The sequence below is a fragment of the Saccoglossus kowalevskii genome, chromosome 4, assembly GCF_978046115.1.
Source record: "Saccoglossus kowalevskii chromosome 4, keSacKowa6.1, whole genome shotgun sequence".
In the NCBI taxonomy this organism is placed as follows: domain Eukaryota; kingdom Metazoa; phylum Hemichordata; class Enteropneusta; family Harrimaniidae; genus Saccoglossus; species Saccoglossus kowalevskii.
The window spans coordinates 29050795-29077209 of NC_140644.1; the positions used below are offsets into that span (position 1 = coordinate 29050795).

Genomic DNA, 26415 nt, shown 5'->3' on the forward strand with positions numbered 1-26415 from the left:
AATTTAAGAATGGTTTGAATCAACAAGGTAGACCATAAGTCACCTTGAAATCTGCATATTATTCAAAATAACCCAATCAGAGAGCAGGAAAACAAATTCCATTAACCCCTAATTAAAATACGGCACTTAATGGCGATAATCGAACAAATTCAACTATTGTGTTATCCGTAATATCATGTGCTTAGCACTTTTATAAATATCTCACCTGTTACATAATCTATATAAAGTGTATTGGGTTATTGTTTTATAGAATGGATAAATGAAATGTAATGTACGTGAAAATTATTGAATATCATTCTTGAAATGAACATAGATCATCCTTTTTTCAATTTGCCAATCAGTAAACTATCACAAGATAGCGCCCAAACAAACAGTCTGCTAAACAGCGCCCTCAAAATCGTAAAACTATATAACCGTCTTGAGCAAGTCAATGACATTTATTCTTCTGCCTAAATAGTGCATTACCACTTGACGATTTTAGCAGGCTTGGTAAACACTGGGTAAATAAAGTAAAAAAAAAACAGCACTTCATAGGATTGCATGCAATTATAGTTAGATATATACGTCAGCTGTGATGCCATTTATCCATTTTAATTGAGTCGGGTTAAGCAGGTCTTTTAACTCAAATTCGACGTATTTTGCGACCATATAAATGGCGATCGATGTCATTTAAATTAGATGAAACTAAATGCTGGAGATTGGATCGCGAATGGAATTTGCGATTTGGAAATGTTTCGATTCAATTATTCTCCAATTCATGGATTCAAAACATACTCATTCCCCAGATGAGGCTCGAACTCACAACCTCCGCATTACTCAGTAACAGAGCAGTACTGCCATATAAGTACTGCCATATAAGTACGGCGCGCTAACCGATTGTGCCACTGGGGAAGATGAAACAACTAATTGAGTGCACTTTCAATAGGATAACCGCATTTTGTTCAATACAACTTGCGTCAGAAATATCGTGGAATTTTAATATTAGTTCTCTTTATTTAAATTTGACGGTTCATATATAATTGTACGAATATAAGTTAAAAGTAATACATATACAGAACAAATCCACTCACACGTAGCTGATATTTAGCAGCACGGTGTATTATTAAAACTTTCTTGAAACTGGTGGATAATACAAAATGACTCGAATTGAAGATATCTGACTACTTGCATTGAAAGATTGGCCAGGAATGTCACGCGCAGTGTCTTTTTTGACATTACTAACAATACGTCCAACACGTTTAATCCTTTATTGTCCGATACATCACAGTGGCCGGCTTTTCGTTGCGACTGACAACGTAGTATTTTGGCAATACTAAAGTCACTAAACTGTTTTCCGTTTACATGTCTTTCTTGTGTTCTCTCGCTATGTGTAATCGAGGAAACGTAATTTGGCGTCTGTTTCTTGCATGGCTCCACCGACGACGGCGTGCTTTCAGATTTATATCGGGTAATATAATCCTCGTTCGCTTGGCTGTTAGTTGTTATAAACTCGTGGTTATTGGATTTCTTATATCCTCGACGACGGCGGCGGAAGTCGCTTTCAGCAAACATTTCTTTCCAACCCTCTGCTTGTCTCCAGAAATGACCGTGAGTCAGGTCATGTATACTACGAGGACTCTTGATGAAGCAATTGTTCAAAGAGAGGTTATGACGGATTGAATTCTTCCAGCCAGGGCTCGTCACACGATAATACGGAAAAGTTGTCTCTATATAGCGGTAGATATCTTTCAATGTAGCCCTCTGTTTCGCGTATGACCTTATAGCCAAGACGATAAGTGCTACGAAGCTATACGGCGGTCGGTCTATGTATGACAATGTACTGTGAGAGTTGAAAATACTGGTATACGGTGGATTGGCATACATATGCTGCGTGCGTGAGTATACATCTGCAGCATACATTAAGTTACCTCTTGGAGTGTGCATCGTCATCTCGAATGATGTATTTTTTGTGAATTTAAGAATGGTTTGAATCAACAAGGTAGACCATAAGTCACCTTGAAATCTGCATATTATTCAAAATAACCCAATCAGAGAGCAGGAAAACAAATGCCATTAACCCCTAATTAAAATACAGCACTTAATAGCGATAATCGAACAAATTCACCTATTGTGTTATCCATAATATCATGTGCTTAGCACTTTCATAAATATCTCACCTGTTACATAATCTATATAAAGTGTATTGGGTTATTGTTTTATAGAATGGATAAATGAAATGTAATGTACGTGAAAATTATTGAATATCATTCTTGAAATGAACATAGATCATCCGTATTTTCAATTTGCCAATCAGTAAACGATCACAAGATAGCGCCCAAACAAACCGTCTGCTAAACAGCGCCCTCAAAATCGTAAAACTATATAACCGTCTTGAGCAAGTCAATGACATTTATTCTTCTGCCTAAATAGTGCATTACCACTTGACGATTTTAGCAGACTTGGTAAACACTGGGTAATTAAAGTAAAAAAAAAACAGCACTTCATAGGATTGCATGCAATTATAGTTAGATATATACGTCAGCTGTGATGCCATTTATCCATTTTAATTGAGTCGGGTTAAGCAGGTCTTTTAACTCAAATTCGACGTATTTTGCGACCATATAAATGGCTATCGATGTCATTTAAATTAGATGAAACTAAATGCTGGAGATTGGATCGCGAATGGAATTTGCGATCATAAGTGTTTAAATTCAATTATTCTCCAATTCGTGGATTCAAAACATACTCATTCCCCAGGTGAGGCTCGAACTCACAACCTCCGCATTACTCAGTAACAGAGCAGTACTGCCATATAAGTACGGCGCGCTAACCGATTGTGCCACTGGGGAAGATGAAACAAACAATTGAGTGCTCTTTCAATAGAATAACCGCATTTTGTTCAATACAACTTGCGTCAGAAATCTCGTGGAATTTTAATATTAGTTCTCTTTATTCAAATTTGACGCTTCATATATAATTGTACGAATATAAGTTAAAAGTAATACATATACAGAACAAATACACTCATACGTGGCTGATATTTAGCAGCACTGTTTATTATTAAAACTTTCTGAAACTGTGGATAATACAAAATGACTCGAATTGAAGATATCTGACTACTTGCATTGAAAGATTGGCCAGGAATGTCACGCGCAGTGTCTTTTGTGACATTACTAACAATACGTCCAACACGTTTAATCCTTTATTGTCCGATACATCACAGTGGCCGGCTTTTCGTTTCGACTGACAACGTAGTATTTTGGCAATACTAAAGTCACTAAACTGTTTTCCGTTTACATGTCCTTCTTGTGTTCTCTCGCTATGTGTAATCGAGGAAACGTAATTTGGCGTCTGTTTCTTGCATGACTCCACCGACGACGGCGTGCTTTCAGGTTTATATCGCGCAATATAATCCTCGTTCGCGTGGCTGTTAGTTGTTATAAACTCGTGGTTATTGGATTTCTTATATCCTCGACGACGGCGGCGAAAGTCGCTTTCAGCAAACATTTCTTTCCAACCCTCTGCTAGTCTCCAGAAATGACCGTGAGTCAGGTCATGTATACTACGAGGACTCTTGATGAAGCAATTGTTCAAAGAGAGGTTATGACGGATTGAATTCTTCCAGCCAGGGCTCGTCACACGATAATACGGAAAAGTTGTCTCTATATAGCGGTAGATATCTTTCAATGTAGCCCTCTGTTTCGCGTATGACCTTATAGCCAAGACGATAAGTGCTACGAAGCTATACGGCGGTCGGTCTATGCATGACAATGTACTGTGAGAGTTGAAAATACTGGTATACGGTGGATTGGCATACATATGCTGCGTGCGTGAGTAAATATCTGCAGCATACATTAAGTTACCTCTTGGAGTGTGCATCGTCATCTCGAATGATGTATTTCTTGTGAATTTAAGAATGGTTTGAATCAACAAGGTAGACCATAAGTCACCTTGAAATCTGCATATTATTCAAAATAACCCAATCATAGAGCAGGGAAACAAATGCCATTAACCCCTAATTAAAATACGGCACTTAATGGCGATAATCGAACAAATTCACCTATTGTGTTATCCGTAATATCATGTGCTTCGCACTTTCATAAATATCTCACCTGTTACATAATCTATATAAAGTGTATTGGGTTATTGTTTTATAGAATGGATAAATGAAATGTAATGTACGTGAAAATTATTGAATATCATTCTTGAAATGAACATAGGTCATCCGTATTTTCAATTTGCCAATCAGTAAACGATCACAAGATAGCGCCCAAACAAACAGTCTGCTAAACAGCGCCCTCAAAATCGTAAAACTATATAACCGTCTTGAGCAAGTCAATGACATTTATTCTTCTGCCTAAATAGTGCATTACCACTTGACGATTTTAGCAGGCTTGGTAAACACTGGGTAAATAAAGTAAAAAAAAAACAGCACTTCATAGGATTGCATGCAATTATAGTTAGATATATACGTCAGCTGTGATGCAATTTATCCATTTTAATTGAGTCGGGTTAAGCAGGTCTTTTAACTCAAATTCGACGTATTTTGCGACCATATAAATGGCGATCGATGTCATTTAAATTAGATGAAACTAAATGCTGGAGATTGGATCGCGAATGGAATTTGCGATTTGGAAATGTTTCGATTCAATTATTCTCCAATTCATGGATTCAAAACATACTCATTCCCCAGATGAGGCTCGAACTCACAACCTCCGCATTACTCAGTAACAGAGCAGTACTGCCATATAAGTACTGCCATATAAGTACGGCGCGCTAACCGATTGTGCCACTGGGGAAGATGAAACAACTAATTGAGTGCACTTTCAATAGGATAACCGCATTTTGTTCAATACAACTTGCGTCAGAAATATCGTGGAATTTTAATATTAGTTCTCTTTATTTAAATTTGACGGTTCATATATAATTGTACGAATATAAGTTAAAAGTAATACATATACAGAACAAATCCACTCACACGTAGCTGATATTTAGCAGCACGGTGTATTATTAAAACTTTCTTGAAACTGGTGGATAATACAAAATGACTCGAATTGAAGATATCTGACTACTTGCATTGAAAGATTGGCCAGGAATGTCACGCGCAGTGTCTTTTTTGACATTACTAACAATACGTCCAACACGTTTAATCCTTTATTGTCCGATACATCACAGTGGCCGGCTTTTCGTTTCGACTGACAACGTAGTATTTTGGCAATACTAAAGTCACTAAACTGTTTTCCGTTTACATGTCTTTCTTGTGTTCTCTCGCTATGTGTAATCGAGGAAACGTAATTTGGCGTCTGTTTCTTGCATGGCTCCACCGACGACGGCGTGCTTTCAGGTTTATATCGCGCAATATAATCCTCGTTCGCTTGGCTGTTAGTTGTTATAAACTCGTGGTTATTGGATTTCTTATATCCTCGACAACGGCGGCGGAAGTCGCTTTCAGCAAACATTTCTTTCCAACCCTCTGCTAGTCTCCAGAAATGACCGTGAGTCAGGTCATGTATACTACGAGACTCTTGATGAAGCAATTGTTCAAAGAGAGGTTATGACGGATTGAATTCTTCCAGCCAGGGCTCGTCACACGATAATACGGAAAAGTTGTCTCTATATAGCGGTAGATATCTTTCAATGTAGCCCTCTGTTTCGCGTATGACCTTATAGCCAAGACGATAAGTGCTACGAAGCTATACGGCGGTCGGTCTATGTATGACAATGTACTGTGAGAGTTGAAAATACTGGTATACGGTGGATTGGCATACATATGCTGCGTGCGTGAGTATACATCTGCAGCATACATTAAGTTACCTCTTGGAGTGTGCATCGTCATCTCGAATGATGTATTTTTTGTGAATGTAAGAATGGTTTGAATCAACAAGGTAGACCATAAGTCACCTTGAAATCTGCATATTATTCAAAATAACCCAATCAGAGAGCAGGAAAACAAATGCCATTAACCCCTAATTAAAATACAGCACTTAATGGCGATAATCGAACAAATTCACCTATTGTGTTATCCGTAATATCATGTGCTTAGCACTTTTATAAATATCTCACATGTAACATAATCTATATAAAGTGTATTGGGTTATTGTTTTATAGAATGGATAAATGAAATGTAATGTACGTGAAAATTATTGAATATCATTCTTGAAATGAACATAGATCATCCGTATTTTCAATTTGCCAATCAGTAAACGATCACAAGATAGCGCCCAAACAAACAGTCTGCTAAACAGCGCCCTCAAAATCGTAAAACTATATAACCGTCTTGAGCAAGTCAATGACATTTATTCTTCTGCCTAAATAGTGCATTACCACTTGACGATTTTAGCAGGCTTGGTAAACACTGGGTAATTAAAGTAAAAAAAAACAGCACTTCATAGGATTGCATGCAATTATAGTTAGATATATACGTCAGCTGTGATGCCATTTATCCATTTTAATTGAGTCGGGTTAAGCAGGTCTTTTAACTCAAATTCGACGTATTTTGCGACCATATAAATGGCGATCGATGTCATTTAAATTAGATGAAACTAAATGCTGGAGATTGGATCGCGAATGGAATTTGCGATCATAAGTGTTTAAATTCAATTATTCTCCAATTCGTGGATTCAAAACATACTCATTCCCCAGGTGAGGCTCGAACTCACAACCTCCGCATTACTCAGTAACAGAGCAGTACTGCCATATAAGTACGGCGCGCTAACCGATTGTGCCACTGGGGAAGATGAAACAAACAACTGAGTGCTCTTTCAATAGAATAACCGCATTTTGTTCAATACAACTTGCGTCAGAAATCTCGTGGAATTTTAATATTAGTTCTCTTTATTTAAATTTGACGCTTCATAAATAATTGTACGAATATAAGTTAAAAGTAATACATATACAGAACAAATACACTCATACGTGGCTGATATTTAGCAGCACTGTTTATTATTAAAACTTTCTTGAAACTGGTGGGTAACACAAAATGACTCGAATTGAAGATATCTGACTACTTGCATTGAAAGATTGACCAGGAATGTCACGCGCAGTGTCTTTTGTGACATTACTAACAATACGTCCAACACGTTTAATCCTTTTATTGTCCGATACATCACAGTGGCCCGCTTTTCGTTTCGACTGACAACGTAGTATTTTGGCAATACTAAAGTCACTAAACTGTTTTCCGTTTACATGTCCTTCTTGTGTTCTCTCGCTATGTGTAATCGAGGAAACGTAATTTGGCGTCTGTTTCTTGCATGACTCCACCGACGACGGCGTGCTTTCAGGTTTATATCGCGCAATATAATCCTCGTTCGCGTGGCTGTTACTTGTTATAAACTCGTGGTTATTGGATTTCTTATATCCTCGACGACGGCGGCGGAAGTCGCTTTCAGCAAACATTTCTTTCCAACCCTCTGCTAGTCTCCAGAAATGACCGTGAGTCAGGTCATGTATACTACGAGGACTCTTGATGAAGCAATTGTTCAAAGAGAGGTTATGACGGATTGAATTCTTCCAGCCAGGGCTCGTCACACGATAATACGGAAAAGTTGTCTCTATATAGCGGTAGATATCTTTCAATGTAGCCCTCTGTTTCGCGTATGACCTTATAGCCAAGACGATAAGTGCTACGAAGCTATACGGCGGTCGGTCTATGCATGACAATGTACTGTGAGAGTTGAAAATACTGGTATACGGTGGATTGGCATACATATGCTGCGTGCGTGAGTAAATATCTGCAGCATACATTAAGTTACCTCTTGGAGTGTGCATCGTCATCTCGAATGATGTATTTCTTGTGAATTTAAGAATGGTTTGAATCAACAAGGTAGACCATAAGTCACCTTGAAATCTGCATATTATTCAAAATAACCCAATCAGAGAGCAGGAAAACAAATGCCATTAACCCCTAATTAAAATACGGCACTTAATGGCGATAATCGAACAAATTCAACTATTGTGTTATCCGTAATATCATGTGCTTCGCACTTTCATAAATATCTCACCTGTTACATAATCTATATAAAGTGTATTGGGTTATTGTTTTATAGAATGGATAAATGAAATGTAATGTACGTGAAAATTATTGAATATCATTCTTGAAATGAACATAGATCATCCTTTTTTCAATTTGCCAATCAGTAAACTATCACAAGATAGCGCCCAAACAAACAGTCTGCTAAACAGCGCCCTCAAAATCGTAAAACTATATAACCGTCTTGAGCAAGTCAATGACATTTATTATTCTGCCTAAATAGTGCATTACCACTTGACGATTTTAGCAGGCTTGGTAAACACTGGGTAAATAAAGTAAAAAAAAAACAGCACTTCATAGGATTGCATGCAATTATAGTTAGATATATACGTCAGCTGTGATGCAATTTATCCATTTTAATTGAGTCGGGTTAAGCAGGTCTTTTAACTCAAATTCGACGTATTTTGCGACCATAATGGCGATCGATGTCATTTAAATTAGATGAAACTAAATGCTGGAGATTGGATCGCGAATGGAATTTGCGATTTGGAAATGTTTCGATTCAATTATTCTCCAATTCATGGATTCAAAACATACTCATTCCCCAGATGAGGCTCGAACTCACAACCTCCGCATTACTCAGTAACAGAGCAGTACTGCCATATAAGTACTGCCATATAAGTATGGCGCGCTAACCGATTGTGCCACTGGGGAAGATGAAACAACTAATTGAGTGCACTTTCAATAGGATAACCGCATTTTGTTCAATACAACTTGCGTCAGAAATATCGTGGAATTTTAATATTAGTTCTCTTTATTTAAATTTGACGGTTCATATATAATTGTACGAATATAAGTTAAAAGTAATACATATACAGAACAAATCCACTCACACGTAGCTGATATTTAGCAGCACGGTGTATTATTAAAACTTTCTTGAAACTGGTGGATAATACAAAATGACTCGAATTGAAGATATCTGACTACTTGCATTGAAAGATTGGCCAGGAATGTCACGCGCAGTGTCTTTTTTGACATTACTAACAATACGTCCAACACGTTTAATCCTTTATTGTCCGATACATCACAGTGGCCGGCTTTTCGTTGCGACTGACAACGTAGTATTTTGGCAATACTAAAGTCACTAAACCGTTTTCCGTTTACATGTCTTTCTTGTGTTCTCTCGCTAAGTGTAATCGAGGAAACGTAATTTGGCGTCTGTTTCTTGCATGGCTCCACCGACGACGGCGTGCTTTCAGGTTTATATCGCGCAATATAATCCTCGTTCGCTTGGCTGTTAGTTGTTATAAACTCGTGGTTATTGGATTTCTTATATCCTCGACAACGGCGGCGGAAGTCGCTTTCAGCAAACATTTCTTTCCAACCCTCTGCTAGTCTCCAGAAATGACCGTGAGTCAGGTCATGTATACTACGAGGACTCTTGATGAAGCAATTGTTCAAAGAGAGGTTATGACTGATTGAATTCTTCCAGCCAGGGCTCGTCACACGATAATACGGAAAAGTTGTCTCTATATAGCGGTAGATATCTTTCAATGTAGCCCTCTGTTTCGCGTATGACCTTATAGCCAAGACGATAAGTGCTACGAAGCTATACGGCGGTCGGTCTATGTATGACAATGTACTGTGAGAGTTGAACATACTGGTATACGGTGGATTGGCATACATATGCTGCGTGCGTGAGTATACATCTGCAGCATACATTAAGTTACCTCTTGGAGTGTGCATCGTCATCTCGAATGATGTATTTTTTGTGAATTTAAGAATGGTTTGAATCAACAAGGTAGACCATAAGTCACCTTGAAATCTGCATATTATTCAAAATAACCCAATCAGAGAGCAGGAAAACAAATGCCATTAACCCCTAATTAAAATACAGCACTTAATGGCGATAATCCAACAAATTCACCTATTGTGTTATCCGTAATATCATGTGCTTAGCACTTTTATAAATATCTCACCTGTTACATAATCTATATAAAGTGTATTGGGTTATTGTTTTATAGAATTGATAAATGAAATGTAATGTACGTGAAAATTATTGAATATCATTCTTGAAATGAACATAGATCATCCGTATTTTCAATTTGCCAATCAGTAAACGATCACAAGATAGCGCCCAAACAAACAGTCTGCTAAACAGCGCCCTCAAAATCGTAAAACTATATAACCGTCTTGAGCAAGTCAATGACATTTATTCTTCTGCCTAAATAGTGCATTACCACTTGACGATTTTAGCAGGCTTGGTAAACACTGGGTAATTAAAGTAAATAAAAACAGCACTTCATAGGATTGCATGCAATTATAGTTAGATATATACGTCAGCTGTGATGCCATTTATCCATTTTAATTGAGTCGGGTTAAGCAGGTCTTTTAACTCAAATTCGACGTATTTTGCGACCATATAAATGGCGATCGATGTCATTTAAATTAGATGAAACTAAATGCTGGAGATTGGATCGCGAATGGAATTTGCGATCATAAGTGTTTAAATTCAATTATTCTCCAATTCGTGGATTCAAAACATACTCATTCCCCAGGTGAGGCTCGAACTCACAACCTCCGCATTACTCAGTAACAGAGCAGTACTGTCATATAAGTACGGCGCGCTAACCGATTGTGCCACTGGGGAAGATGAAACAAACAATTGAGTGCTCTTTCAATAGAATAACCGCATTTTGTTCAATACAACTTGCGTCAGAAATCTCGTGGAATTTTAATATTAGTTCTCTTTATTTAAATTTGACGCTTCATATATAATTGTACGAATATAAGTTAAAAGTAATACATATACAGAACAAATACACTCATACGTGGCTGATATTTAGCAGCACTGTTTATTATTAAAACTTTCTTGAAACTGGTGGGTAACACAAAATGACTCGAATTGAAGATATCTGACTACTTGCATTGAAAGATTGACCAGGAATGTCACGCGCAGTGTCTTTTGTGACATTACTAACAATACGTCCAACACGTTTAATCCTTTTATTGTCCGATACATCACAGTGGCCCGCTTTTCGTTTCGACTGACAACGTAGTATTTTGGCAATACTAAAGTCACTAAACTGTTTTCCGTTTACATGTCCTTCTTGTGTTCTCTCGCTATGTGTAATCGAGGAAACGTAATTTGGCGTCTGTTTCTTGCATGACTCCACGGACGACGGCGTGCTTTCAGGTTTATATCGCGCAATATAATCCTCGTTCGCGTGGCTGTTAGTTGTTATAAACTCGTGGTTATTGGATTTCTTATATCCTCGACGACGGCGGCGGAAGTCGCTTTCAGCAAACATTTCTTGCCAACCCTCTGCTAGTCTCCAGTAATGACCGTGAGTCAGGTCATGTATACTACGAGGACTCTTGATGAAGCAATTGTTCAAAGAGAGGTTATGACGGATTGAATTCTTCCAGCCAGGGCTCGTCACACGATAATACGGAAAAGTTGTCTCTATATAGCGGTAGATATCTTTCAATGTAGCCCTCTGTTTCGCGTATGACCTTATAGCCAAGACGATAAGTGCTACGAAGCTATACGGCGGTCGGTCTATGCATGACAATGTACTGTGAGAGTTGAAAATACTGGTATACGGTGGATTGGCATACATATGCTGCGTGCGTGAGTATACATCTGCAGCATACATTAAGTTACCACTTGGAGTGTGCATCGTCATCTCGAATGATGTATTTTTTGTGAATTTAAGAATGGTTTGAATCAACAAGGTAGACCATAAGTCACCTTGAAATCTGCATATTATTCAAATTAACCCAATCAGAGAGCAGGAAAACAAATGGCATTAACCCCGAATTAAAATACAGCACTTAATGGCGATAATCGAACAAATTTACCTATTGTGTTATCCGTAATAACATGTGCTTCGCACTTTCATAAATATCTCACCTGTTACATAATCTATATAAAGTGTATTGGGTTATTGTTTTATAGCATGGATAAATGAAATGTAAAGTACGTGAAAATTATTGAATATCATTCTTGAAATGAACATAGATCATCCGTATTTTCAATTTGCCAATCAGTAAACGATCACAAGATAGCGCCCAAACAAACAGTCTGCTAAACAGCGCCCTCAAAATCGTAGAAATATATAACCGTCTTGAGCAAGTCAATGACATTTATTCTTCTGCCTAAATAGTGCATTACCACTTGACGATTTTAGCAGGCTTGGTAAACACTGGGTAAATAAATAAAAAAAAAGCACTTCATAGGATTGCATGCAATTATAGTTACATATATACGTCAGCTGTGATGCCATTTATCCATTTTAATTGAGTCGGGTTAAGCAGGTCTTTTAACTCAAATTCGACGTATTTTGCGACCATATAAATGGCGATCGATGTCATTTAAATTAGATGAAACTAAATGCTGGAGATTGGATCGCGAATGGAATTTGCGATCATAAGTGTTTAAATTCAATTATTCTCCAATTCGTGGATTCAAAACATACTCATTCCCCAGGTGAGGCTCGAACTCACAACCTCCGCATTACTCAGTAACAGAGCAGTACTGCCATATAAGTACGGCGCGCTAACCGATTGTGCCACTGGGGAAGATGAAACAAACAATTGAGTGCTCTTTCAATAGAATAACCGCATTTTGTTCAATACAACTTGCGTCAGAAATCTCGTGGAATTTTAATATTAGTTCTCTTTATTTAAATTTGACGCTTCATATATAATTGTACGAATATAAGTTAAAAGTAATACATATACAGAACAAATACACTCATACGTGGCTGATATTTAGCAGCACTGTTTATTATTAAAACTTTCTTGAAACTGGTTGGTAACACAAAATGACTCGAATTGAAGATATCTGACTACTTGCATTGAAAGATTGGCCAGGAATGTCACGCGCAGTGTCTTTTGTGACATTACTAACAATACGTCCAACACGTTTAATCCTTTTATTATCCAATACATCACAGTGTCCCGCTTTTCGTTTCGACTGACAACGTAGTATTTTGGCAATACTAAAGTCACTAAACTCATTTCCGTTTACATGTCTTTCTTGTGTTCTCTCGCTATGTGTAATCGAGGAAACGTAATTTGGCGTCTTTTTCTTGCATGACTCCACCGACGACGGCGTGCTTTCAGGTCTATATCGCGCAATATAATCCTCGTTCGCTTGGCTGTTAGTTGTTATAAACTCGTGGTTATTGGATTTCTTATATCCTCGACGACGGCGGCGGAAGTCGCTTTCAGCAAACATTTCTTTCCAACCCTCTGCTAGTCTCCAGAAATGACCGTGAGTCAGGTATTGTATTCTACGAGGACTCTTGATGAAGCAATTGTTCAAAGAGAGGTTATGGCGGATTGATTTCTTCCAGCAAGGGCTCTTCTCACGATAATACGGAAAAGTTGTCTCTATATAGCGGTAGATATCTTTCAATGTAGCCCTCTGTTCCGCGTATGACCTTATAGCCAAGACGATAAGTGCTACGAAGCTATACGGCGGTCGGTCTATGCATGACAATGTATTGTGAGAGTTGAAATTACTGGTATACGGTGGATTGGCATACATATGCTGTGTGCGTGAGTAAATATCTGCAGCAAACTTTAAGTTACCTCTTGGATTGTGCATCGTCATCTCGAATGATGTAATTTTTGTGAATTTAAGAATGGCTTGAGTCAACATATAGACCATATGTCACCTTGAAATCTGCATATTATTCAAAATAACCCAATCAGAGAGCAGGAAAACAAATGGCATTAACCCCGAATTAAAATACAGCACTTAATGGCGATAATCGAACAAATTTACCTATTGTGTTATCCGTAATATCATGTGCTTCGCACTTTCATAAATATCTCACCTGTTACATAATCTATATAAAGTGTATTGCGTTATTGTTTTATAGCATGGATGAATGAAATGTAATGTACGTGAAAATTATTGAATATCATTCTTGAAATGAACATAGATCATCCGTAATTTCAATTTGCCAATCAGTAAACGATCACAAGATGGCGCTCCAACAAACAGTCTGCTTAACAGCGCCCTCAAAATAGTAGAATTATGTAACCGTCTTAAGCAAGTCAATGACATCTATTCTTCTACCTGAGTAATGCATCACCTCTGGACGTTTTTAGCAGGCTTTGTAAACACTGGGTAAATAAATAAGTAAAAAACAGCACTTCACAGGATTGCAAGCAATTATCGTTAGATTTATACGTCAGCTGTGATGCCATTTATCCATTTTAATTGAGTCGGGTTAAGCAGGTGTTTAACTCAAATTCGACGTATTTGCAATTTTGCGACCATATAAATGGCGATCGATGTCATTTAAATTAAATGAAACTAAATGCTGGAGATTGGATCGCGAATGGAATTTGCGATTTGGAAATTTTTCGATTCAATTATTCTCCAATTCGTGGATTCAAAACATACTCATTCCCCAGGTGAGGCTCGAACTCACAACCTCCGCATTACTCAGTAACAGAGCAGTACTGCCATATAAGTACGGCGCGCTAACCGATTGTGCCACTGGGGAAGATGAATCAAACAATTGAGTGCACTTTCAATAGTATAACCGCATTTTGTTCAATACAACTTGCGTCAGAAATCTCGTGGAATTTTAATATTAGTTCTCTTTATTTAAATTTTACTATGTATATATAATTGTACGAATATAAGTTAAAAGTAAAACATATACAGAACAAATACACTCATACGTAGTTGATATTTAGCAGCACGGTTTATTATTAAAACTTTCTTGAAACTGGTGGGTAATACAAAATGACTCGGGCTCGTCACACGATAATACGGAAAAGTTGTCTCTATATAGCGGTAGATATCTTTCAATGTAGCCCTCTGTTTCGCGTATGACCTTATAGCCAAGACGATAAGTGCCACGAAGCTATACGGCGGTCGGTCTATGCATGACAATGTACTGTGAGAGTTGAAAATACTGGTATACGGTGGATTGGCATACATATGCTGCGTGCGTGAGTATACATCTGCAGCATACATTAAGTTACCTCTTGGAGTGTGCATAGTCATCTCGAATGATGTATTTTTTGTGAATTTAAGAATGATTTGAATCAACAAGGTAGACCATAAGTCACCTTGAAATCTGCATATTATTCAAAATAACCCAATCAGAGAGCAGGAAAACAAATGGCATTAACCCCTAATTAAAATACAGCACTTAATGGCGATAATGGAACAAATTTACCTATTGTGTTATCCGTAATATCATGTGCTTCGCACTTTCATAAATATCTCACCTGTTACATAATCTATATAAAGTGTATTGCGTTATTGTTTTATAGCATGGATGAATGAAATGTAATGTACGTGAAAATTATTGAATATCATTCTTGAAATGAACATAGATCATCCGTAATTTCAATTTGCCAATCAGTAAACGATCACAAGCTGGCGCTCCAACAAACAGTCTGCTTAACAGCGCCCTCAAAATAGTAGAATTATGTAACCGTCTTAAGCAAGTCAATGACATCTATTCTTCTACCTGAATAATGCATCACCTCTGGACGTTTTTAGCAGGCTTTGTAAACACTGGGTAAATAAATAAGTAAAAAACAGCACTTCACAGGATTGCAAGCAATTATCGTTAGATTTATACGTCAGCTGTGATGCCATTTATCCATTTTAATTGAGTCGGGTTAAGCAGGTGTTTAACTCAAATTCGACGTATTTGCAATTTTGCGACCATATAAATGGCGATCGATGTCATTTAAATTAGATGAAACTAAATGCTGGAGATTGGATCGCGAATGGAATTTGCGATTTGGAAATGTTTCGATTCAATTATTCTCCAATTCGTGGATTCAAAACATACTCATTCCCCAGGTGAGGCTCGAACTCACAACCTCCGCATTACTAAGTAACAGAGCAGTACTGCCATATAAGTACGGCGCGCTAACCGATTGTGCCACTGGGGAAGATGAATCAAACAATTTAGTGCACTTTCAATAGTATAACCGCATTTTGTTCAATACAACTTGCGTCAGTAATCTCGTGGAATTTTAATATTAGTTCTCTTTATTTAAATTTTACGGTTTATATATAATTGTACGAATATAAGTTAAAAGTAAAACATATACAGAACAAATACACTCATACGTAGCTGATATTTAGCAGCACGGTTTATTATTAAAACTTTCTTGAAACTGGTGGGTAATACAAAATGACTCGAATTGAAGATATCTGACTACTTGCATTGAAAGATTGGCCAGGAATGTCACGCGCACTGTCTTGTGTGACATTACTAACAATACGTCCAACACGTTTAATCCTTTTATTATCCAATAGATCACAGTGGCCGGCTTTTCGTTTCGACTGACAACGTAGTATTTTGGCAATACTAAAGTCACTAAACTGTTTTCCGTTTACATGTCCTTCTTGTGTTCTCTCGCTATGTGTAATCGAGGAAACGTAATTTGGCGTCTGTTTCTTGCATGACTCCACCGACGACGGCGTGCTTTCAGGTTTATATCGCGCAATATAATCCTCGTTCGCTTGGCTGTTAGTTGTTATAAACTCGTGGTTATTGGATTTCTTATATCCTCGACAACGGCGGCGGAAGTCGCTTTCAGCAAACATTTCTTTCCAACCCTCTGCTAGTCTCCAGAAATGACCGTGAGTCAGGTCATGTATACTACGAGGACTCTTGATGAAGCAATTGTTCAAAGAGAGGTTGTGACGGATTGAATTCTTCCAGCCAGGGCTCGTCACACGATAATACGGAAAAGTTGTCTCTATATAGCGGTAGATATCTTTCAATGTAGCCCTCTGTTTCGCGTATGACCTTATAGCCAAGACGATAAGTGCTACGAAGCTATACGGCGGTCGGTCTGTGCATGACAATGTACTGTGAGAGTTGAAATTACTGGTATACGGTGGATTGGCATACATATGCTGCGTGCGTGAGTATACATCTGCAGCATACATTAAGTTACCTCTTGGAGTGTGCATCGTCATCTCGAATGATGTATTTTTTGTGAATTTAAGAATGGTTTGAATCAACAAGGTAGACCATAAGTCACCTTGAAATCTGCATATTATTCAAAATAACCCAATCAGAGAGCAGGAAAACAAATGCCATTAACCCCTAATTAAAATACAGCACTTAATGGCGATAATCGAACAAATTCACCTATTGTGTTATCCGTAATATCATGTGCTTAGCACTTTCATAAATATCTCACCTGTTACATAATCTATATAAAGTGTATTGGGTTATTGTTTTATAGAATGGATAAATGAAATGTAATGTACGTGAAAATTATTGAATATCATTCTTGAAATGAACATAGATCATCCGTATTTTCAATTTGCCAATCAGTAAACGATCACAAGATAGAGCCCAAACAAACAGTCTGCTAAACAGCGCCCTCAAAATCGTAAAACTATATAACCGTCTTGAGCAAGTCAATGACATTTATTCTTCTGCCTAAATAGTGCATTACCACTTGACGATTTTAGCAGGCTTGGTAAACACTGGGTAAATAAAGTAAAAAAATACAGCACTTCATAGGATTGCATGCAATTATAGTTAGATATATACGTCAGCTGTGATGCCATTTATCCATTTTAATTGAGTCGGGTTAAGCAGGTCTTTTAACTCAAATTCGACGTATTTTGCGACCATATAAATGGCGATCGATGTCATTTAAATTAGATGAAACTAAATGCTGGAGATTGGATCGCGAATGGAATTTGCGATCATAAGTGTTTAAATTCAATTATTCTCCAATTCGTGGATTCAAAACATACTCATTCCCCAGGTGAGGCTCGAACTCACAACCTCCGCATTACTCAGTAACAGAGCAGTACTGCCATATAAGTACGGCGCGCTAACCGATTGTGCCACTGGGGAAGATGAAACAAACAATTGAGTGCTCTTTCAATAGAATAACCGCATTTTGTTCAATACAACTTGCGTCAGAAATCTCGTGGAATTTTAATATTAGTTCTCTTTATTTAAATTTGACGCTTCATATATAATTGTACGAATATAAGTTAAAAGTAATACATATACAGAACAAATACACTCATACGTGGCTGATATTTAGCAGCACTGTTTATTATTAAAACTTTCTTGAAACTGGTTGGTAACACAAAATGACTCGAATTGAAGATATCTGACTACTTGCATTGAAAGATTGACCAGGAATGTCACGCGCAGTGTCTTTTGTGACATTACTAACAATACGTCCAACACGTTTAATCCTTTTATTGTCCGATACATCACAGTGGCCGGCTTTTCGTTTCGACTGACAACGTAGTATTTTGGCAATACTAAAGTCACTAAACTGTTTTCCGTTTACATGTCTTTCTTGTGTTCTCTCGCTATGTGTAATCGAGGATACGTAATTTGGCGTGTGTTTCTTGCATGACTCCACCGACGACGGCGAGCTTTCAGGTTTATATCGCGCAATATAATAATCGTTCGCTTGGCTGTTAGTTGTTATAAACTCGTGGTTATTGGATTTCTTATATCCTCGACGGCGGCGGCGGAAGTCGCTTTCAGCAAACATTTCGTTCCAACCCTCTGCTAGTCTCCAGAAATGACCGTGAGTCAGGTCATGTATACTACGAGGACTCTTGATGTAGCAATTGTTCAAAGAGAGGTTATGACGGATTGAATTCTTCCAGCCAGGGCTCTTCACACGATAATACGGAAAAGTTGTCTCTATATAGCGGTAGATATCTTTCAATGTAGCCCTCTGTTTCGCGTATGACCTTATAGCCAAGACGATAAGTGCTACGAAGCTATACGGCGGTCGGTCTGTGCATGACAATGTACTGTGAGAGTTGAAATTACTGGTATACGGTGGATTGGCATACATATGCTGCGTGCGTGAGTATACATCTGCAGCATACATTAAGTTACCTCTTGGAGTGTGCATCGTCATCTCGAATGATGTATTTTTTGTGAATTTAAGAATGGTTTGAATCAACAAGGTAGACCATAAGTCACCTTGAAATCTGCATATTATTCAAAATAACCCAATCAGAGAGCAGGAAAACAAATGCCATTAACCCCTAATTAAAATACAGCACTTAATGGCGATAATCGAACAAATTCACCTATTGTGTTATCCGTAATATCATGTGCTTAGCACTTTCATAAATATCTCACCTGTTACATAATCTATATAAAGTGTATTGGGTTATTGTTTTATAGAATGGATAAATGAAATGTAATGTACGTGAAAATTATTGAATATCATTCTTGAAATGAACATAGATCATCCGTATTTTCAATTTGCCAATCAGTAAACGATCACAAGATAGAGCCCAAACAAACAGTCTGCTAAACAGCGCCCTCAAAATCGTAAAACTATATAACCGTCTTGAGCAAGTCAATGACATTTATTCTTCTGCCTAAATAGTGCATTACCACTTGACGATTTTAGCAGGCTTGGTAAACACTGGGTAAATAAAGTAAAAGAAAAACAGCACTTCATAGGATTGCATGCAATTATAGTTAGATATATACGTCAGCTGTGATGCCATTTATCCATTTTAATTGAGTCGGGTTAAGCAGGTCTTTTAACTCAAATTCGACGTATTTTGCGACCATATAAATGGCGATCGATGTCATTTAAATTAGATGAAACTAAATGCTGGAGATTGGATCGCGAATGGAATTTGCGATCATAAGTGTTTAAATTCAATTATTCTCCAATTCGTGGATTCAAAACATACTCATTCCCCAGGTGAGGCTCGAACTCACAACATCCGCATTACTCAGTAGCAGAGCAGTACTGCCGTATACGTACGACGCGCTAACCGATTGTGCCACTGGGGAAGATGAAACAACTAATTGAGTGCACTTTCAATAGGATAACCGCATTTTGTTCAATACAACTTGCGTCAGAAATATCGTGGAATTTTAATATTAGTTCTCTTTATTTTGAATTTGACGGTTCATATATAATTGTACGAATATAAGTTAAAAGTAATACATATACAGAACAAATCCACTCACACGTAGCTGATATTTAGCAGCACGGTGTATTATTAAAACTTTCTTGAAACTGGTGGATAATACAAAATGACTCGAATTGAAGATATCTGACTACTTGCATTGAAAGATTGGCCAGGAATGTCACGCGCAGTGTCTTTTTTGACATTACTAACAATACGTCCAACACGTTTAATCCTTTATTGTCCGATACATCACAGTGGCCGGCTTTTCGTTTCGACTGACAACGTAGTATTTTGGCAATACTAAAGTCACTAAACTGTTTTCCGTTTACATGTCTTTCTTGTGTGCTCTCGCTATGTGTAATCGAGGAAACGTAATTTGGCATCTTTTTCTTGCATGACTCCACTGACGACGGCGTGCTTTCAGGTTTATATCGGGCAATATAATCCTCGTTCGCGTGGCTGTTAGTTGTTATAAACTCGTGGTTATTGGATTTCTTATATCCTCGACGACGGCGGCGGAAGTCGCTTTCAGCAAACATTTCTTTCCAACCCTCTGCTAGTCTCCAGAAATGACCGTGAGTCAGGTCATGTATACTACGAAGACTCTTGATGAAACAATTGTTCAAAGAGAGGTTATGACGGATTGAATTCTTCCAGCCAGGGCTCGTCACACGATAATACGGAAAAGTTGTCTCTATATAGCGGTAGATATCTTTCAATGTAGCCCTCTGTTTCGCGTATGACCTTATAGCCAAGACGATAAGTGCTACGAAGCTATACGGCGGTCGGTCTATGCATGACAATGTACTGTGAGAGTTGAAAATACTGGTATACGGTGGATTGGCATACATATGCTGCGTGCGTGAGTATATATCTGCAGCATACATTAAGTTACCTCTTGGAGTGTGCATAGTCATCTCGAATGATGTATTTTTTGTGAATTTAAGAATGGTTTGAATCAACAAGGTAGACCATAAGTCACCTTGAAATCTGCATATTATTCAAAATAACCCAATCAGAGAGCAGGAAAACAAATGGCATTAACCCCTAATTAAAATACAGCACTTAATGGCGATAATGGAACAAATTTACCTATTGTGTTATCCGTAATATCATGTGCTTCGCACTTTCATAAATATCTCACCTGTTACATAATCTATATAAAGTGTATTGCGTTATTGTTTTATAGCATGGATGAATGAAATGTAATGTACGTGAAAATTATTGAATATCATTCTTGAAATGAACATAGATCATCCGTAATTTCAATTTGCCAATCAGTAAACGATCACAAGATGGCGCTCCAACAAACAGTCTGCTTAACAGCGCCCTCAAAATGGTAGAATTATGTAACCGTCTTAAGCAAGTCAATGACATCTATTCTTCTACCTGAATAATGCATCACCTCTGGACGTTTTTAGCAGGCTTTGTAAACACTGGGTAAATAAATAAGTAAAAAACAGCACTTCACAGGATTGCAAACAATTATCGTTAGATTTATACGTCAGCTGTGATGCCATTTATCCATTTTAATTGAGTCGGGTTAAGCAGGTGTTTAACTCAAATTCGACGTATTTGCAATTTTGCGACCATATAAATGGCGATCGATGTCATTTAAATTAGATGAAACTAAATGCTGGAGATTGGATCGCGAATGGAATTTGCGATTTGGAAATGTTTCGATTCAATTATTCTCCAATTCGTGGATTCAAAACATACTCATTCCCCAGGTGAGGCTCGAACTCACAACCTCCGCATTACTAAGTAACAGAGCAGTACTGCCATATAAGTACGGCGCGCTAACCGATTGTGCCACTGGGGAAGATGAATCAAACAATTTAGTGCACTTTCAATAGTATAACCGCATTTTGTTCAATACAACTTGCGTCAGAAATCTCGTGGAATTTTAATATTAGTTCTCTTTATTTAAATTTTACGGTTTATATATAATTGTACGAATATAAGTTAAAAGTAAAACATATACAGAACAAATACACTCATACGTAGCTGATATTTAGCAGCACGGTTTATTATTAAAACTTTCTTGAAACTGGTGGGTAATACAAAATGACTCGAATTGAAGATATCTGACTACTTGCATTGAAAGATTGGCCAGGAATGTCACGCGCACTGTCTTGTGTGACATTACTAACAATACGTCCAACACGTTTAATCCTTTTATTATCCAATACATCACAGTGGCCGGCTTTTCGTTTCGACTGACAACGTAGTATTTTGGCAATACTAAAGTCACTAAACTGTTTTCCGTTTACATGTCCTTCTTGTGTTCTCTCGCTATGTGTAATCGAGGAAACGTAATTTGGCGTCTGTTTCTTGCATGACTCCACCGACGACGGCGTGCTTTCAGGTTTATATCGCGCAATATATTCCTCGTTCGCTTGGCTGTTAGTTGTTATAAACTCGTGGTTATTGGATTTGTTATATCCTCGACAACGGCGGCGGAAGTCGCTTTCAGCAAACATTTCTTTCCAACCCTCTGCTAGTCTCCAGAAATGACCGTGAGTCAGGTCATGTATACTACGAGGACTCTTGATGAAGCAATTGTTCAAAGAGAGGTTGTGACGGATTGAATTCTTCCAGCCAGGGCTCGTCACACGATAATACGGAAAAGTTGTCTCTATATAGCGGTAGATATCTTTCAATGTAGCCCTCTGTTTCGCGTATGACCTTATAGCCAAGACGATAAGTGCTACGAAGCTATACGGCGGTCAGTCTATGTATGACAATGTACTGTGAGAGTTGAAAATACTGGTATACGGTGGATTGGCATACATATGCTGCGTGCGTGAGTATACATCTGCAGCATACATTAAGTTACCTCTTGGAGTGTGCATCGTCATCTCGAATGATGTATTTTTTGTGAATTTAAGAATGGTTTGAATCAACAAGGTAGACCATAAGTCACCTTGAAATCTGCATATTATTCAAAATAACCCAATCAGAGAGCAGGAAAACAAATGCCATTAACCCCTAATTAAAATACAGCACTTAATGGCGATAATCGAACAAATTCACCTATTGTGTTATCCGTAATATCATGTGCTTAGCACTTTCATAAATATCTCACCTGTTACATAATCTATATAAAGTGTATTGGGTTATTGTTTTATAGAATGGATAAATGAAATGTAATCTACGTGAAAATTATTGAATATCATTCTTGAAATGAACATAGATCATCCGTATTTTCAATTTGCCAATCAGTAAACGATCACAAGATAGCACCCAAACAAACAGTCTGCTAAACAGCGCCCTCAAAATCGTAAAACTATATAACCGTCTTGAGCAAGTCAATGACATTTATTCTTCTGCCTAAATAGTGCATTACCACTTGACGATTTTAGCAGGCTTGGTAAACACTGGGTAAATAAAGTAAAAAAATACAGCACTTCATAGGATTGCATGCAATTATAGTTAGATATATACGTCAGCTGTGATGCCATTTATCCATTTTAATTGAGTCGGGTTAAGCAGGTCTTTTAACTCAAATTCGACGTATTTTGCGACCATATAAATGGCGATCGATGTCATTTAAATTAGATGAAACTAAATGCTGGAGATTGGATCGCGAATGGAATTTGCGATCATAAGTGTTTAAATTCAATTATTCTCCAATTCGTGGATTCAAAACATACTCATTCCCCAGGTGAGGCTCGAACTCACAACCTCCGCATTACTCAGTAACAGAGCAGCACTGCCATATAAGTACGGCGCGCTAACCGATTGTGCCACTGGGGAAGATGAAACAAACAATTGAGTGCTCTTTCAATAGAATAACCGCATTTTGTTCAATACAACTTGCGTCAGAAATCTCGTGGAATTTTAATATTAGTTCTCTTTATTTAAATTTGACGCTTCATATATAATTGTACGAATATAAGTTAAACGTAATACATATACAGAACAAATACACTCATACGTGGCTGATATTTAGCAGCACTGTTTATTATTAAAACTTTCTTGAAACTGGTTGGTAACACAAAATGACTCGAATTGAAGATATCTGACTACTTGCATTGAAAGATTGACCAGGAATGTCACGCGCAGTGTCTTTTGTGACATTACTAACAATACGTCCAACACGTTTAATCCTTTTATTGTCCGATACATCACAGTGGCCCGCTTTTCGTTTCGACTGACAACGTAGTATTTTGGCAATACTAAAGTCACTAAACTGTTTTCCGTTTACATGTCCTTCTTGTGTTCTCTCGCTATGTGTAATCGAGGAAACGTAATTTGGCGTCTGTTTCTTGCATGACTCCACGGACGACGGCGTGCTTTCAGGTTTATATCGCGCAATATAATCCTCGTTCGCGTGGCTGTTAGTTGTTATAAACTCGTGGTTATTGGATTTCTTATATCCTCGACGACGGCGGCGGAAGTCGCTTTCAGCAAACATTTCTTTCCAACCCTCTGCTAGTCTCCAGAAATGACCGTGAGTCAGGTCATGTATACTACGAGGACTCTTGATGAAGCAATTGTTCAAAGAGAGGTTATGACGGATTGAATTCTTCCAGCCAGGGCTCGTCACACGATAATACGGAAAAGTTGTCTCTATATAGCGGTAGATATCTTTCAATGTAGCCCTCTGTTTCGCGTATGAACTATAGCCAAGACGATAAGTGCTACGAAGCTATACGGCGGTCGGTCTATGCATGACAATATACTGTGAGAGTTGAAAATACTGGTATACGGTGGATTGGCATACATATGCTGCGTGCGTGAGTAAATATCTGCAGCATACATTAAGTTACCTCTTGGAGTGTGCATCGTCATCTCGAATGATGTATTTCTTGTGAATTTAAGAATGGTTTGAATCAACAAGGTAGACCATAAGTCACCTTGAAATCTGCATATTATTCAAAATAACCCAATCAGAGAGCAGGGAAACAAATGCCATTAACCCCTAATTAAAATACGGCACTTAATGGCGATAATCGAACAAATTCACCTATTGTGTTATCCGTAATATCATGTGCTTCGCACTTTCATAAATATCTCACCTGTTACATAATCTATATAAAGTGTATTGGGTTATTGTTTTATAGAATGGATAAATGAAATGTAATGTACGTGAAAATTATTGAATATCATTCTTGAAATGAACATAGATCATCCGTATTTTCAATTTGCCAATCAGTAAACGATCACAAGATAGCGCCCAAACAAACAGTCTGCTAAACAGCGCCCTCAAAATCGTAGAAATATATAACCGTCATGAGCAAGTCAATGACATTTATTCTTCTGCCTAAATAGTGCATTACCACTTGACGATTTTAGCAGGCTTGGTAAACACTGGGTAAATAAAGTAAAAAAAAACAGCACTTCATAGGATTGCATGCAATTATAGTTAGATATATACGTCAGCTGTGATGCCATTTATCCATTTTAATTGAGTCGGGTTAAGCAGGTCTTTTAACTCAAATTCGACCTATTTTGCGACCATATAAATGGCGATCGATGTCATTTAAATTAGATGAAACTAAATGCTGGAGATTGGATCGCGAATGGAATTTGCGATCATAAGTGTTTAAATTCAATTATTCTCCAATTCGTGGATTTAAAACATACTCATTCCCCAGGTGAGGCTCGAACTCACAACCTCCGCATTACTCAGTAACAGAGCAGTACTGCCGTATACGTACGGCGCGCTAACCGATTGTGCCACTGGGGAAGATGAAACAACTAATTGAGTGCACTTTCAATAGGATAACCGCATTTTGTTCAATACAACTTGCGTCAGAAATATCGTGGAATTTTAATATTAGTTCTCTTTATTTAAATTTGACGGTTCATATATAATTGTACGAATATAAGTTAAAAGTAATACATATACAGAACAAATACACTCATACGTAGCTGATATTTAGCAGCACGGTTTATTATTAAAACTTTCTTGAAACTGGTGGGTAATACAAAATGACTCGAATTGAAGATATCTGACTACTTTCATTGAAAGATTGGCCAGGAATGTCACGCGCACTGTCTTGTGTGACATTACTAACAATACGTCCAACACGTTTAATCCTTTTATTATCCAATACATCACAGTGGCCGGCTTTTCGTTTCGACTGACAACGTAGTATTTTGGCAATACTGAAGTCACTAAACTGTTTTCCGTTTACATGTCTTTCTTGTGTTCTCTCGCTATGTGTAATCGAGTAAACGTAATTTGGCGTCTGTTGCTTGCATGACTCCACCGACGACGTCGTACTTTCAGGTTTATATCGCGCAATATAATCCTCGTTCGCTTGACTGTTAGTTATTATAAACTCGTGGTTATTGGATTTCTTATATCCTCGACGACGGGGGCGGAAGTCGCTTTCAGCAAACATTTCTTTCCAACCCTCTGCTAGTCTCCAGAAATGACCGTGAGTCAGGTCATGTATACTACGAGGACTCTTGATGAAGCAATTGTTCAAAGAGAGGTTATGACGGATTGAATTCTTCCAGCCAAGGCTCTTCACACGATAATACGGAATAGTTGTCTCTATATAGAGGTAGATAT

General features: G+C 37.7%; 13 non-coding genes across 13 annotated transcripts; all 13 read right to left on the reverse strand.

The window, feature by feature from the left end:
• Positions 1-777: 777 nt before the first annotated feature.
• TRNAI-UAU (transfer RNA isoleucine (anticodon UAU)) lies at positions 778-891 on the reverse strand. Its single transcript has 2 exons — positions 854-891; positions 778-813 (listed from the first exon to the last, which is right to left on the reverse strand). It is a non-coding gene; the product is annotated as a tRNA-Ile (tRNA).
• A 1837-nt stretch (positions 892-2728) lies between these two features.
• Positions 2729-2828, reverse strand: TRNAI-UAU (transfer RNA isoleucine (anticodon UAU)). The gene is made up of 2 exons: positions 2791-2828; positions 2729-2764 (listed from the first exon to the last, which is right to left on the reverse strand). It is a non-coding gene; the product is annotated as a tRNA-Ile (tRNA).
• A 1836-nt stretch (positions 2829-4664) lies between these two features.
• On the reverse strand, positions 4665-4778 carry TRNAI-UAU (transfer RNA isoleucine (anticodon UAU)). Its single transcript has 2 exons — positions 4741-4778; positions 4665-4700 (listed from the first exon to the last, which is right to left on the reverse strand). It is a non-coding gene; the product is annotated as a tRNA-Ile (tRNA).
• A 1835-nt stretch (positions 4779-6613) lies between these two features.
• On the reverse strand, positions 6614-6713 carry TRNAI-UAU (transfer RNA isoleucine (anticodon UAU)). The gene is made up of 2 exons: positions 6676-6713; positions 6614-6649 (listed from the first exon to the last, which is right to left on the reverse strand). It is a non-coding gene; the product is annotated as a tRNA-Ile (tRNA).
• A 1835-nt stretch (positions 6714-8548) lies between these two features.
• Positions 8549-8662, reverse strand: TRNAI-UAU (transfer RNA isoleucine (anticodon UAU)). The gene is made up of 2 exons: positions 8625-8662; positions 8549-8584 (listed from the first exon to the last, which is right to left on the reverse strand). It is a non-coding gene; the product is annotated as a tRNA-Ile (tRNA).
• A 1836-nt stretch (positions 8663-10498) lies between these two features.
• Positions 10499-10598, reverse strand: TRNAI-UAU (transfer RNA isoleucine (anticodon UAU)). Its single transcript has 2 exons — positions 10561-10598; positions 10499-10534 (listed from the first exon to the last, which is right to left on the reverse strand). It is a non-coding gene; the product is annotated as a tRNA-Ile (tRNA).
• Positions 10599-12432: 1834 nt separating this feature from the next.
• Positions 12433-12532, reverse strand: TRNAI-UAU (transfer RNA isoleucine (anticodon UAU)). The gene is made up of 2 exons: positions 12495-12532; positions 12433-12468 (listed from the first exon to the last, which is right to left on the reverse strand). It is a non-coding gene; the product is annotated as a tRNA-Ile (tRNA).
• Positions 12533-14375: 1843 nt separating this feature from the next.
• On the reverse strand, positions 14376-14475 carry TRNAI-UAU (transfer RNA isoleucine (anticodon UAU)). Its single transcript has 2 exons — positions 14438-14475; positions 14376-14411 (listed from the first exon to the last, which is right to left on the reverse strand). It is a non-coding gene; the product is annotated as a tRNA-Ile (tRNA).
• A 1314-nt stretch (positions 14476-15789) lies between these two features.
• On the reverse strand, positions 15790-15889 carry TRNAI-UAU (transfer RNA isoleucine (anticodon UAU)). Its single transcript has 2 exons — positions 15852-15889; positions 15790-15825 (listed from the first exon to the last, which is right to left on the reverse strand). It is a non-coding gene; the product is annotated as a tRNA-Ile (tRNA).
• A 1837-nt stretch (positions 15890-17726) lies between these two features.
• On the reverse strand, positions 17727-17826 carry TRNAI-UAU (transfer RNA isoleucine (anticodon UAU)). The gene is made up of 2 exons: positions 17789-17826; positions 17727-17762 (listed from the first exon to the last, which is right to left on the reverse strand). It is a non-coding gene; the product is annotated as a tRNA-Ile (tRNA).
• Positions 17827-21608: 3782 nt separating this feature from the next.
• TRNAI-UAU (transfer RNA isoleucine (anticodon UAU)) lies at positions 21609-21708 on the reverse strand. The gene is made up of 2 exons: positions 21671-21708; positions 21609-21644 (listed from the first exon to the last, which is right to left on the reverse strand). It is a non-coding gene; the product is annotated as a tRNA-Ile (tRNA).
• A 1837-nt stretch (positions 21709-23545) lies between these two features.
• On the reverse strand, positions 23546-23645 carry TRNAI-UAU (transfer RNA isoleucine (anticodon UAU)). Its single transcript has 2 exons — positions 23608-23645; positions 23546-23581 (listed from the first exon to the last, which is right to left on the reverse strand). It is a non-coding gene; the product is annotated as a tRNA-Ile (tRNA).
• Positions 23646-25481: 1836 nt separating this feature from the next.
• Positions 25482-25581, reverse strand: TRNAI-UAU (transfer RNA isoleucine (anticodon UAU)). Its single transcript has 2 exons — positions 25544-25581; positions 25482-25517 (listed from the first exon to the last, which is right to left on the reverse strand). It is a non-coding gene; the product is annotated as a tRNA-Ile (tRNA).
• Positions 25582-26415: the final 834 nt, after the last annotated feature.